Consider the following 15,391-nt stretch of genomic DNA (forward strand, 5'->3'; position numbering starts at 1 on the left):
AGTCCAAGATTTTTACCTATTCTTTTGACAAAAAAATGATAGAATTTATTTTTTCTTTTTTGGGGAGGACAGAGGGAAAGGGAGAGAGGAAATCTAAAGTAGGCTCCATGCTGAGCATGGAGCCTGACAATGGGCTTGATCTCACAACCCTGAAATCATGACCTGAACTGAAAAAGAGTCAGACATTTACCCAACTGAGTCACCTACGCACCCCGGATTGATTTTTTTTAATTGAAGTACAGTTGACATAAATATTATATTAGTTCCAGGTGTAACATTTGTATATGTTACAAAATTGTCACCACAAAAAATATAGTTACTGTCACCTTACAAATTTATACTATTATTGACTATATTTCCTACGGATTGACTTTTTTCAATAGGTATTTACTTGCCTGGATTAGAGCAAATGATCATCTTGTCTAGGCAAACTGCCTTTTGTAAATTAACTGAATGGAATTATAGAAGTGAGTTATACATATATGTATATAAATATACATATGTATACACATATAAATAGACATATGTGTATATATTTATGTATGTATATTTAAATCATATATACTATGTGCATGTTATGCACATTATCTATCATGTGCCCAATGATATACATTATATGTATTTGCTAGTGTTTTGCTAATACGTAAAAGCTAACATTTATCTAAGGCTTACTATGAGCCAAATTCTAAATTAGTATTGTTAAAAGAGATGTTATCTCATTTAAACATCATACTTTATGAGGTAGTGAGATTTTCATTCTAAAAAAATGGAATGCCTCATGAATTATGTGTCATCTTTGTACAGGGACCTTGCTAACCTTCTTTGGATTGTTCCAATTTTAGTACATCTTTTGCTGAAGTGAGCACAATATTTTCCACTTATTATAGGTGGCAGAACTGAGGTGCAAATAGATGATAGGGAGACTTTTCCTGGGGTCATGTAGTTTATAAATAATTGAGCCAGAACTGGAATACAAGACCATTTGATTCTTTTTTTTTTAAGATTATATTTATTTATTCATGAGAGACCCAGAGAGACAGGCAGAGACATAGGCAGAGGGAGAAGCAGGCTCCATGCAGGGAGCCCGATGTTGGACTTGATCCTGGAACTCCAGGATCATGCTCTGAGCAGAATGCAGACGCTCAACCACTGAGCCACTCAGGCGTCCCAAGACCATTTGATTCTTAAGATACATTTGTCATCTATGTCTTTCTTCTCAAATCTCCAAAGTAACCAGAGATCAAAAACTTTTAGCAATATTTTTCAGGTTTCTTTAACTTATTTCTCTATTATTCAGCACAGTTGGTTATTGGCATTTATAGAATGTTCTTTCTCTTGGGCAGTCCAGGTGGCTCAGCAGTTCAGTGCTGCCTTCAGTCTGGGGTGTGATCCAGGGGACCTAGGATCGAGTCCCATGTTGGGCTCAAAAAGAAAACCAAAATGTTCTTTCTCATGTGAGTTTAGGCACTTGGCAATGTACTTAGTCACTATAGGCCATGTCAGTGTATTAAGTTTTACACTACTACTCTTGTTGGTAAAATCTTGGTGAATGTCTTTGAAAGTGAATTTTCCTTTGAGGAAAAACAATAGAACCTTTCCTCTCCTGGATGTCTGATAGTCATAAAAACTTGACCAATGTAGGAGAAAGCGGTCAGCACTTCAATAAAAATGATATTGAGATGATTGATTGAGAGCCTTCAGGATAATGACCTTATCTTTTGTGTGTCTTATGCTGCAAATGTGTATAGCATTGCCAAATTAATTTTAGTGGATTGATTGAAATGTGCAGTCACCTTATCACTATGTTGTTACCTGAGGCCATACTTTGGCTATGGCCTCTTCTTACCACTTGGTAATTTGTGTAAATTCCTCTAGCTCTAAGATACATTGATTTGCATTTGTTTATGGTTGTGCCTTGTGGATTATGAATCTTTAGAAATGTTGGCGAAACAATTTTTTTTCTGAAAAAGAATAGAAATTTGTGTATTATGTTTTCATTTATTTTGCATATTTTTGTCAGATCAAGAACAACTCTGGGGGAACAAACAAGGGGTGTTGAAAAGGGAGGTGGGTGGGGGGTTGGGGTGACTGGGTGACCGGCACTGAGGGGGCACTTGACGGGATGAGCACTGGGTATTATGCTATATGTTGGCAGATCAAAAATACACACAACTCTAGGATGTAAAAATTATGCGAATGCATTAAGTCAGCTTGCAAATGAACCATTATTCATAGTCTATAGATTTGATCTAATAACATGTTTAAACGTAGACTACCGCCTTTTCATTATTTGATCATTTATGTTTTTCTTTCTGGAGAACTTTACTTATGCAAGACTTGAGTTAGCATGTCTAAAAAATGATGTGAAATAAAGAATTTTGATTATATGCCAACAAACTGTACAACCTAGAAGTGGGTTAAATGTGAGAAATATACGATTTTCCAAAATTGAAGCAGGGAGAAATAGAAAATCTGAACAGAACAATTACAAGTAACAAAACTGATTCAAAAATTAAAAAAAAAAAACTGCCAAAAAACAAAAGCCCAGAATCAGATGTATTTGTAAATGAATTCTACCAGACATTTAAAGAAGAATTAATACTTACTCTCCACAAAGTATTCCAAAAGACAGAAGAGGAAGTAAAGCTTCCAAATACATTCTACCATGCCAGCATTATCAAAAACAGAAAAAGACACCACAATAAATAAAACTACAAGCCAATATTCCTAAGTAATATAGATGCAAAATCCTCAAAAATATATTAGCAAACTACATATAACAATACAAAAATATCATTCACCACAATCAGGTGGAATTTTGTCTAAGGATGCAGGGATGGTTCAATCATCAGACACCACATCAACAAAACCCAGGATGTAAATCATATAATCTCCTCAGTAGATGCAGAAAAACAATTTAAAAACACTCAATATTGGGGCACCTGTGTAGCTCAGTGGTTGAGCATCTGCCTTTTGGCTCAGGTCATGATCCTGGGGTCCTGGGATCAAGTCCCACATTGGGCTCCCCACAGAAGCCTGCTTCTCCCTCTGCCTATGTCTCTGCCTCTCTCTGTGTGACTCTTGTGAATAAAATCTTAAAAATAAATAAAAATAAGAGACTCAATATACATTCACGATAAAAACTCTTTTTTTTAATTTTTTTTTTATTTATGATAGTCACACACAGAGAGAGAGAGGCAGAGACACAGGCAGAGGGAGAAGCAGGCTCCATGCACTGGGAACCTGACGTGGGATCCGATCCCAGGTCTCCAGGATCACGCCCTGGGCCAAAGGCGGACGCCAAACCACTGCGCCACCCAGGGATCCCCCAAAAACTCTTAACAAAATAGAGTTAGAGGGAACATACCTCAACATCACAAAGGCCATACATGAGAAACCCACAGCTAACATCATCCTTAATTGTGAAGACCGGGAGTTTCCCCTCTAAGATCAGGAATAAGACAAGGATGTCTACTTTTGCCACTATTATTCAACACAGTACTCTAAGGCCTAGCCATAGTAATCAGACAAGAGAAAGAAAAGAGCCATGCACATTGGTAAAGAAGAATCCAAACTGTCAGTATTTGCAAATGACAAAATACTATATATAAAAAATCCTAAAGATGCCACCAAAAAACTATTAGAAGAAATAAATTAATTCAGTAAAGTGGCAGGATACAAAACTAATTCCCAGAAGTTGATAGTGTTTGTATATACTAACAACAAAGTCACAGAAAGAGAAACTAAAAAAATTATAGTACTATTTATAATTGCACCAAAATTAATAAAATGCCTAGGAATAAACTTAACTAAGGAGGGGAAACCCTTGTTCCCTGAAAAGTATAAAATACCGATGAAAGAAATTAAACATGACACAAATAAATGTAAAGATATTCTATGCTCATGGATTGGAAAAACAAATATTGTCAAAATGTCCATGTTACCCAAAACAATTTACAGATTTAATCCAGTACATCATAGAAGAACAGATCAGTGACCTGGAGGACAACAATAAAGTTAAAAAGGAGAGACAAAAAATTATAAAATATTAAAATGGACTTGGGGTACTCAGCAACACCATCCAGCATAATAACATTTGCGTTATAGGGATTCCAGAAAAGAAGAGAGAGAAAAGGGGGCAGAAAATGTATTTGAAGAAATAATAGCTGAAAACTTACCAACTCTGGGGAAGGAGACAGACATCCAAATCTAGGAGGCACAGAGAGTCCCCAACAAAATCCACCCAAGGAGGTCCATACCAAGACACATAGTAATTAAGATGGCAAAAAATAATGATAAAGCGAGAACTTTAAAAGCAGCAAGAAAAAAGAAAACAGTCATGTATAAGAGAAACCCTATCAGGTTGTCAGCCAGCCTAGTTTTCAGCAGAAACTTTGTAGTCCAGAATGGAGGGTCATGATAGATTTGAAGTTCTGAAAGGAAAAAATCTGCAGGCAAGAATACTCAATCCAGCAAGACTATCATTCAGGATAGAAAGAGAGAGTTTCCTAGACAAAGTTAAAGGATTTCTTCACTACTAAACCAGTCCTACAAGAAATGTTAAAGAGGGCTCTTCACATAGGAAAGACCATAATCAGGAGTAATAAAAGTAAGAAGCACAAAAACAGTAAAGTATATCTGTAAAAATAAGTCAAGGGATTCACAAAATAAAAGGATATAAAGTATGACACCATATAAGAAAAATGTGGGGTGGGGGAAAGGAGTAAAGAATGGATTTAAACTTAACCATCAACTTAATATAGACTGCTGTATGCATAAGATGTTAGATACAAACCTGATGGTAACCACAAATCAAAAACCAGTGATATATATGCAAAAAATAAAGAGAAAGGAATCAAAATATATCACTAAAGAAAGCCAGCAAACTATGAGAGAAGAGAGCAAGAGAAGAAAGGAAGAGAGAACTACAGAATAATCATAAAACATGTAACAAAATGGCAAGATGTACATACTTATCAATAATTACTTTGAATGTAAGTGGATTAAACTCTCCAATCAAAAGACACAGGGATGGGCAGCCTGGGTGGCTCAGCGGTTTAGCACCACCTTCAGCCCAGGGTGTGATCCTGGAGACCTGGGATCGAGTCCCACATCAGGTTCCCTGCATGGAGCCTGCCTCTCCCTCTGCCTGTATCTCTGCCTCTCTCTCTCTGTGTCTCTCATGAATAAATAAAATCTTAAAAAAAAGATACAGGGATACTGAATGGATAAAAAAGCAAGACCCATCTATATGTGGCCTACAAGAGACTTATTTCAGACCCAAATACATATGCAGATTGAAAGTATAGGGGTGGAAAATTTTCATTTCCCATGAAAATGTAAGCAAAGAGAAAGCCAAGGTAACAATACTTATATTGGATAAAATAGACTTTAAAACAGAGACAAGGAAGGACACTATATAATCATAAAGGAAAGAATCCAACAAGAAGATAAAGAAATAAAATATGTAGAAACTAAAAAAACAAAAAAAAAAACAAAAAAAAATAGATTAATTGAGTGAAACCAGGAGCTGGTTCTTTCAAGATCAAAAATATTGATAAAACTTTAGCCAGACTCATCAAAAGAGATAGAATAAAGAGAAATAGGACTCAAACAAAATCAATTCACACCACAGAAATACAAATTATTATAAGAAAATATTATGAAAAATTATATGCCAACAAATTATACAATCTAGAAGAAATACTTACATTCCTAGAAACACATAACCTCACAAAGCTGAGTTAGGAAGAAATAGAAAAATTTGATAGAGGATTGCTGACAATGAAATTGAATCACTAATTTTAAAACTCAACAAACAAAAGTCCAAGACCACATGGTTTCACAGGTTAATTCTATCAAACATTTATTTTGTTATTATTTTTTTATTGGAGTTCAATTTGCCAACATATAGTATAACACCCAGTGCTCATTCTGTCAAGTGCCCCCCTCAGTGCATATCATCCAGTCACCCCCACCCCCTGCCCACCTCCCTTTCTACCACCCCTTGTTTGTTTCCCAGAGTTAGGAGTCTTCCATGTTCTGTCTCCCTTTCTGATATTTCTCACTTATTTTTTCTCCTTTCCCTTTATTCCCTTTCACTATTATTTATATTCCCCAAATGAATGAGACCATATAATGTTTGCCCTTCTCCGATTGACTTACTTCACTAAGCATAGTACCCTCCAGTTCCATCCACGTTGAAGCAAATGGTGGGTATTTGTCATTTCTAACGGCTGAGGAATATTCCATTGTATACATAAACCACATCTTCTTTATCCATTCATCTTTCGATGGGCACTGAGGCTCCTTCCACAGTTTGGCTATTGTGGACATGGCTGCTAGAAACATCGGGGTGCAGGTGTCCTGGCGTTTCACTGCATCTGTATCTTTGGGGTAAATCCCCAGCAGTGCAATGGCTGGGTTGTAGGGCAGGTCTATTCTTAACTCTTTGAGGAACCTCCACACAGTTTTCCAGAGTGGCTGCACCAGTTCACATTCCCACCAACAGTGCAAGAGGGTTCCCCTTTCTCCGCATCCTCTCCAACATTTGTTGTTTCCTGCCTTGTTAATTTTCCCCATTCTCACTGGTGTGAGGCGGTATCTCATTGTGGTTTTGATTTGTATTTCACTGATGGCAAGTGATGCGGAGCATTTTCTCATGTGCGTGTTGGCCATGTCTATGTCTTCCTCTGTGAGATTTCTCTTCATGTCTTTTGCCCCTTTCATGATTGGATTGTTTGTTTCTTTGCTGTTGAGTTTAATAAGTAATTTATAGATCTTGGATATTAGTCCTTTACCTGATACATCATTTGCAAATATCTTCTCCCATTCTGTAGGTTGTCTTTTAGTTTTGTTGACTGTATCCTTTGCTGTGCAAAAGCTTCTTATCTTGATGAAGTACCAATAGTTCATTTTTGCTTTTGTTTCCCTTGCCTTCATGGATGTATCTTGCAAGAAGTTACTGTGACCAAGTTCAAAAAGGATGTTGCCTGTGTTCTCCTCTAGGATTTTGATGGAATCTTGTCTCACATTTACTACATCTTTCATCCATTTTGAGTTTATCTTTATGTCTGGTGTAAGAGAATGGTCCAGTTTCATTCTGCATGTGGATGTCCAATTTTCCCAGCACCATTTATTGAAGAGACTGTCTTTTTCCCAGTGGATAGTCTTTCCTGCTTTGTCGAATATTAGTTGACCATAAAGCTGAGGGTCCACTTCTGGGTTCTCTATTCTGTTCCATTGATCTATGTGTCTGTTTTTGTACCAGTGCCACACTGTCTTGATGACCACAGCTTTGTAGTACAACCTGAAATCTGGCATTGTGATGCCCCCAGTGATGGTTTTCTTTTTTAATATCCCCCTGGCTATTTGGGGTCTTTTCTGATTCTACACAAATCTTAAGATGATTTGTTCCAACTCTCTGAAGAAAGTCCATGGTATTTTGATAGGGATTGCATTAAATGTGTAAATTGCCCTGGGTAGCATTGACATTTTCACAATATTAATTCTTCCAATCCATGAGCATGGGATTTTTTCCATCTCTCTATGTCTTCCTCAATTTCTTTCAGAAGTGTTCTGGAGTTTTTACGGTATAGATCCTTTACCTCTTTGGTTAGGTTTATTCCTAGGTATCTTATGCTTTTGGGTGCAATTGTGAATGGGATTGACTCCTTAATTTCTCTTTCTTCAGTCTCATTGTTAGTGTATAGAAATGCCACTGATTTCTGGGCATTGGTTTTGTATCCTGCCCCACTGCCAAATTGCTGTATGAGTTCTAGCAATCTTGGGGTGGAAGGTTTTGGGTTTTCTATGTAGAGTATCATGTCATCGGCAAAGAGGGAGAGTTTTACTTCTTCTTTGCCAATTTGAATACCTTTAATGTCTTTTGTTGTCTGATTGCTGAGGCTAGGACTTCCAGTACTATGTTGAATAGCAGTGGTGAGAGTGGACATCCCTGTCTTGTTCCTGATCTTAGGGGAAAGGCACCCAGTGCTTCCCCATTGAGAATGATATTTGCTGTGGGCTTTTCATAGGTGGCTTTTAAGATGTTGAGGAATGTTCCCTCTATCCCTACACTCTGAAGAGTTTTGATCAGGAATGGATGCTGTATTTTGTCAAATGCTTTCTCTGCATCTAATGAGAGGATCATATGGTTCTTGGTTTTTCTCTTGCTGATATGATGAATCACATTGATTGTTTTATGAGTGTTGAACCAGCCTTGTGTCCCGGGGATAAATCCTACTTGGTCATGGTGAATAATTTTCTTAATGTACTATTGGATCCGATTGGCTAGTATCTTGTTGAGAATTTTTGCATCCATGTTCATCTGGGATATTGGTCTGTAATTCTCCTTTTTGGTGGGGTCTTTGTCTGGTTTTGGAATTAAGGTGATGCTGGCCTCATAGAACGAATTTGGAAGTACTCCATCTCTTTCTATCTTTCCAAACAGCTTTAGTAGAATAGGTATGGTTTCTTCTTTAAAGGTTTGATAGAATTCCCCTGGGAAGCCATCTGGCCCTGGACTTTTGTGTCTTGGGCGGTTTTTGATGACTGCTTCAATTTCCTCCCTGGTTATTGGCCTGTTCAGGTTTTCTATTTCTTCCTGTTCCAGTTTTGGTAGTTTGTGGTTTTCCAGAAATGCATCCATGTCTTCTAGATTGCCTAATTTATTGGCGTATAGCTGTTCATAATATGTTTTTAAAATCATTTGTATTTCCTTGGTGTTGGTGGTGATCTCTCCTTTCTCATTCATGATTTTATTAATTTGAGTCTTTTCTCTCTTCTTTTTAATAAGGTTGGCTAATGGTTTATCTATCTTATTAATTCTTTCAAAGAACCACCTCCTGGTTTTGTTTATCTGTTCCACAGTTCTTCTAGTCTCTATTTCATTGAGGTTCTGCTCGAATCTTTATTAACTCTCTTCTTTTGCTGGGTATAGGATCTATTTGCTGTTTTTCTCCAGCTCCTTTAGGTGCAAAGTTAGCTTTTGTATTTGAGTTCTTTCCAGTTTTTGGATGGATGCTTGTATTGTGATGTATTTCCCCCTCAGGACTTCTTTTGCTGTATACCAAAGATTTTGAACGGTTGTATCCTCATTCTCATTAGTTTCCATGAATCTTTTTAATTCTTCTCTTCTTCTCTTATTTCCTTCTTTAAAATCCTTCTCTAATTTAATTCTTCTCCTAATTTCTCTTCTAATTTCTAATTACCCTTTCGTCTTTTAGCAGGATGGTCCTTAACCTCCACGTACTTGAAATCCTTCCAAATTTCGTCTTGTGATTTAGTTCTACTTTCAAAGCATTATGGTCTGAAAATATGCAGGGGATGATCCCAATCTTTTGGTATCAGTTAAGACCTGTTTTGTGACCCAGTATGTGGTCTATTCTGGAGAAAGTTCCATGGCACTTGAGAAGAATGTGTATTCAGTTACGTTTGGATGTAAAGTTCTGTAAATATCTGTGAAATCCATCTGGTCCAGTGTATCATTTAAAGCTCTTGTTTCTTTGGCAATGTTGTGCTTAGAATATCTGTCGATTGTAGAAAGCGCTACATTCAAGTCACCAAGTACAAGTGTATTATTAACTAAGTATGTCTTAACTTCGGTTATTAATTGATTGATATACTTGGCAGCTCCCACATTCGGGGCATAAATATTCATGATTGTTAGGTCCTCTTGTTGGATAGATCCTTTAAGTATGATACTTTAATTTATCTGATATGAGGATTGCTACCCCTGCTTTCTCTTGAGGACCACTTGAATGGTAAATTGTTTATTTTCAGGCTGTAGGTGTCCTTAGGTCTAAAATGAGTCTCTTATAGACAGCAAATGGATGGGTCTTGCTTTTTCATCCAGTCTGAAACCCTGCACCTTTTGATGGGGTCACTAAGCCCATTTATGTTCAGAGTTACTATTGAAAGATGTGACTTTAGTGTCATCATGATACCTATTCAGTCCCTGTTTTTTTGTGGATTGTTCCCTTGGACTTCCTCTTTCTTTTACAGAATCCCCTGAGTATTTCTTGCAGAGCTGGCTTCGTGGTCACATATTCTTTCAGTTTCTGCCTATCTTGGAAGCTCTTTATCTCCCCTTCTATTCTGAATGAGAGCCTTGCTGGATAAAGTATTCCTTGCTGCATGTTCTTCTCATTTAGGATCCTGAATATATCCTGCCAGCCCTTTCTGGCCTGCCAGGTCTCTGTGGAGAGGTCTGCTGTTAATCTAATATTTCTCCCCATAAAAGTTAGAGATTTCTTGTCTCTTGCTGCTTTAAGGATCTTCTCTTTATCTTTGGAATTTGCAAGTTTCACTATTAAATGTGGAGGTGTTGAGTGGTTTTTATTGATTTTGGCGGGAGGGGGGGGCGGGGATTTCTCTATCTCCTGAATCTGAATGCCTGTTTGTCTTTTCAAGTTAGGAAAGTTCTCAGCTATGATTTGTTCAATACATACTCTGGACCTCTGTCCCTTTTGGCACCCTTGGGTACCCCAATTAAATGTAGATGTTTTCTTCTGAGGCTGTCATTTATTTCCCTTAACCTATCCTCATGATCTTTTAATTGTTTTTCTCCTTTTTCCTCAGTTTCCCTCCTTGCCATCAACTTGTCTTCTATGTCACTCACTTGTTCTTCTACCTAATTAACCTTTGTTGTTAGGACCTCTAGTTCGGATTGCATCTCATTTAATTGATTTTTAATTTCTGCCTGATTAGATCTAATTTCTGCCTGATTAGATCTAAATTCTGCAGTCATGAAGTCTCTTGACTCCTTTATGCTTTTTTTCTAGAGCCACCAGTAGCTTTATAATTGTGCTTCTGAATTGGCTTTCTGACATTGAATTGTAATCCAGATTTTGTAAGTGTGGGAGAGAGGACTGTTTCTGATTGTTTTCTTTTGAGGTGAGTTTTTCCTTCTAGTCATTTTGCTCAGTGCAGAGTGGCCAAAAACAAGTTGTACTGGGTAAAGGAGAAAAAGAAGAGAAAAAAGAAGAAGAAAAGCGGGGGGGGGGGGGGGGGAGGGGAGCAAACAGAAAATAAAAAGCAAGGGGAGTATCCTCTGATTCTATATACTGTAAATCCCTCGACTTCCCCTGGAATTTTCCAGTGCTGCTTGATCAATAACTTGTTTTTCCTCTGTCTGTCTAGCTGGTCTTCTGGGGGAGGGGCCTGCTGTGTTGATTTTCAGGTGTGAGCACCTGGGGGAGCTGCCCAGCCCCCTGCCTGGTGCATGGCTTAATGAGAGCTGTTTAACCTGTTTATCCGGTAATGCCACTGTTAGGCTCAGTGGGGGTTGTTTATCCTGTGAGGCCCCAGGAGGAGCAATCCCATTGGCGATGGCCAGCTCTCCAGCCCTGGAGTCAGCTCCCACAGTAACTACAGCAGCAATCAGTCTGCAGGGGCCTGGATGCTCCGGGGGCAGGGCCGCTGACCTGCACAGCTCGGGGCCGCCCAGCGGAGGAGCGTCCTTGCTGCCCTGTGTCCTCCCGGCCTCTGCCTCTCCCGGGGGGAGGCCAGATCCTGGGGTGTGTCCCTGCGCCCTGTGCTCCGAGGCCTGCACTGTTGGATTCGCGCTCCCAGCGCAGCCCCCTCCGTGGAGCCTCCGCCCGAGCCCCTCCGAGCTGCTCCCGGGGCCCCACCTGGCCAGTGCTGCAGCCCTTTAGGGAGCTCGGCCGAGGGGTGTGGGGCTCTCCCGGGGGCACAGGTGCTCTGTTAGTGTCCCAGGGAGCCCGAGGGCATCCCCGCCCTCCTGGGGTCCTGCTCCAACTCCCCGCGAGGCCTTTCCGCCCGGGAAGATTGGTGAAGCTCCTGCTTCTCCGGGATGGGGCTCTCCTGTCCTGGGGACACTCGCCCCGGCCTCAGCCCGGCTCCTCGCGGGGCCCCTCCCCCTTGGATGCCTTTTGTTTCTTTATTTCTTTTTTCCCCGTCTTCCTACCTTGATAGAAGCGCGAACTCTTCTCACTGTAGCGTTCCAGCTGGTCTCTCTTTAAATCTCAGGCCGAATTCGTAGATTTTCAGGATGATTTGAAGGTTATCTAGGTAATTTGGTGGGGACGGGTGTCTTTGGGACCCTACTCTTCCGCCGTCTTGCCCCCTCCCCCCTCTATCAAACATTTAAAGAAGAGTTAATAGTGAGTCTTCTCAAACTGTTACAAAAAAATAGAAGAGGAGGGAAAGCTTCTAAATTCATTCTATGAGGCCAACATTACCTTGATGCTAAAACCAAATAAAGGCACTACAAAAAAAAAAAAAAATAGAGAGAACTCAGGCCAATATCTCTGATGAACATAGGTGCAAAAATCCTCAACAATATATTAGCAAAGCAAATCCAACAATATATTAAAAATCATTCACCATGATCAAGTGGAATTTAAGCGTGGGATGCAGGTGTGGTTCCATATTCACAAATCCATCAAGGTAAATACGTGACATCAACAAGAGAAGGAATGAAAACCATATGATCATTTCAATAGATGCAGAAAACCTATTTGACAATGTACTACATCCTTTCATGATAAAACCCCTTAGCAAATTAAGATTAGAGAGAACATACTTTAACATAATAAAGACCATATATGAAAACACACACATTATACTGAATTGTGAAAAACTGAGAGCTTTTCTTCTAACATCAAGAACAAGACAAGGATGTCTACTCTTACCATTTTTATTCATCATAGTACTGGAATATTTAGCCACCACATCAAGAAAAGAAATAGGAATAAATGGCATTTGAATTGGTAAGGAAGTACTAAAACTTGCACTATTCACAGATAACATGATAGTATAAGCAGAAAACCCTAAAGACTCTACAGAAACTAGGAAAATGGATCAATGAATTCAGTAAGATTTCAGGATACAAAGTCAATACGCAGAAATTCATTGCATTTCTATACATTAATACTGAAGTAGAAGAAAGATAAATTTTAAAAAATCTCATTTACAGTAGCACCAAAAATGATAAAATACGTAAGAATAGGTGTAACCAAGGAGGTGAAAGGCCTATACTCTGAAACCATAAAACATTGATGAAAGAAATTGAAGATGAAACAGATGGATATTCTATTCTCAAGGATTGGGAGAAAAATATTGTTAAAATTTTAAAGAAATTTAAAAATTTAATGCAATCTCCATAAAATTCCCAACAGCATTTTTCATTGAACTATAACAAATAATCCTAAAATTTGTATAGAACCACAAAGACCCAAGGAACAAAACTAGAATTACAATTCCAGATTTCAAGATATACTTATAAGCTGTAGTAATCAAAACTATAGTACTACCACAAAAATAGACACATAGATTAATGGAAAAGAATAGAGAATCCAAAAGTTAACCTATGATTATATGGTCAATTAATCTTTGACATAGGTAGCAAGAATATGGAATGGGGAAAAAGGCAGTCTCTTCAACAGATTGTGTTGGGAGAACTGGACAGCTACATGCAAAAGAAACTAGAACACTTTTTACACCATACACAAAAATAAACTCACAATGGATTGAAGTTTATGAGATCTGATGATAAATTTTCCAGAAGAGACCATAGGCAATCGTTTTTTGACATCAGCCGTAACAACATTTTTCTAGGTATATCTCCTAAGGCAAGGGAAATAAAAGCAAAAATTAACTATTGGGACTACATCAAAATAAAAACTAAAAGACAACTTATTGAATGGTAGAAGATATTTGCAAATGACATATCTGATAATGGGTTAGTATACAAAATAAAAGTGAACGCCAAAAATAAATTAAAAAATGGGCAGAAGACATGAACAGATATTTCTCCAAAGAAGATGGCCAACAGACACATTAAAAGCTACCCGAGATCACTTGTCATCGGGGAAATGCAAATCAAAATCACAATGAGATATCACCTCACACCTGTCAGAAAGGCTAAAAAAAAAAAAAAAAAAAAAAGAAAAAAGAAAAAAAAAGAACAAGTGTTGGTGAGGAAGTGGAGAAAATGGAAATTTTGTGCACTGTTGATGGGAATGCAAACTGGTATAGCCACTGTGGGAGACAGTATGCAGGTTCCTCAATACATTAAAAATAGAATTATCATATGATCTCATAATTCTGCTACTGGATATTTACCCAAAGAATATGAAAACAGTAATTGGAAAGATATATACACCCCTATGTTTGTTGCAACATTATTTACAATAGCCAAGATATGGAAGCATCCCAAGTGTCCATCAATAGATGAATGGATAAAGAAGTGGTTATATATATATATATATATATATATATATTATATATGGAAGTGGTATATATATATGTATATATATATAATGGAATATTATTCAGCCATAAAAAGTGAAATCTTGCCATTTGCAACAATATGGATGGATCTAGAGGGCACAATGCTACGTGAAATAAGAGAAAGACAAATACCATATGATTTCACTCATACATAGAGTTTAAGAAGAAAAACACAAAAGAACAAGGAGAAAAAGATACAAACCAGAAAAAAAAACAGACTCAGCTTTAGAGAACAAACTGATGGTTACCAGATGGGAGATGGGTAGGGCAGATGGATGAAATAGTTTATGGGGATTAAAGAGTAAACTATTGTGATGAGCACTGAGTAATGTACAGAATTGTTGAATCACTGTATTTTATATCTGAAACTAATATAGCACTATATTAACTATACTGGAATTAAAATAAAATAATAGAGCATAAGAAATATAGTCAATGATATTATAATAATGTAACAAGTAGCTATACTTGTGGTGAACATGGTATAGTGATAAACTTATGAAATCACTAAGTTGTACACCTGAAAGTAATGTAACATTGCGTGTCAACTATACTCAAATTAAAAAAAAAAGTTTCGACATTTGTCAGAAAGAAATAGAAATTCTATTTCTAAAGAAAAAATAAATTCTTTTTTTAACAGATGGAAAGAGGGATCAAATATGCATGAAAGGTAGAGACAGAGACAACATCCATAGACAATGAAAAGAAAATATGGGCTCAGATGTACTTTCACTGAAGCCAAGATTTCTCACAAAGAGAAAGCTCTGAAATCTCAAATTTGTGGGAAAAACTCTCCCTGGCAATTAGTTACTTTTAGTGGTTGGCAAGAGATTGAATAAACTTCTCTACAATGTGTCAAATGTCTTCAGTTTCACTCAACTGCCACACACACTACCCACATAACAGTAACTGGCTCTGGTTGGTTCAACAAAGATGCTCTTGTGGTTAAGACTGAAAATAAATTTCTTCCTTTTCTAGTCCTAGAGAAGAGAAACAATAGTGAGACTTACAATAAAAATTAAGCCATTCAGAAAGAGGAATTTGCTTTTTCATCTTCTTATCTGAAACATTCAGACAATACTTTTGGTAATATTCTCATTACTCTCAGGGGAAAAAAATTGAGTAAACTCTATAA

At 37.7% G+C, this 15,391-nt stretch overlaps 1 non-coding gene across 1 annotated transcript; it reads right to left on the reverse strand.

The window, feature by feature from the left end:
- Window positions 1-760: 760 nt before the first annotated feature.
- On the reverse strand, window positions 761-863 carry LOC129516717 (U6 spliceosomal RNA). The gene has a single exon (XR_008665848.1). It is a non-coding gene; the product is annotated as a U6 spliceosomal RNA (small nuclear RNA).
- Window positions 864-15,391: the final 14,528 nt, after the last annotated feature.

The sequence above is a fragment of the Nyctereutes procyonoides genome, unplaced genomic scaffold, assembly GCF_905146905.1.
Source record: "Nyctereutes procyonoides isolate TBG_1078 unplaced genomic scaffold, NYPRO_anot_genome, whole genome shotgun sequence".
In the NCBI taxonomy this organism is placed as follows: domain Eukaryota; kingdom Metazoa; phylum Chordata; class Mammalia; order Carnivora; family Canidae; genus Nyctereutes; species Nyctereutes procyonoides.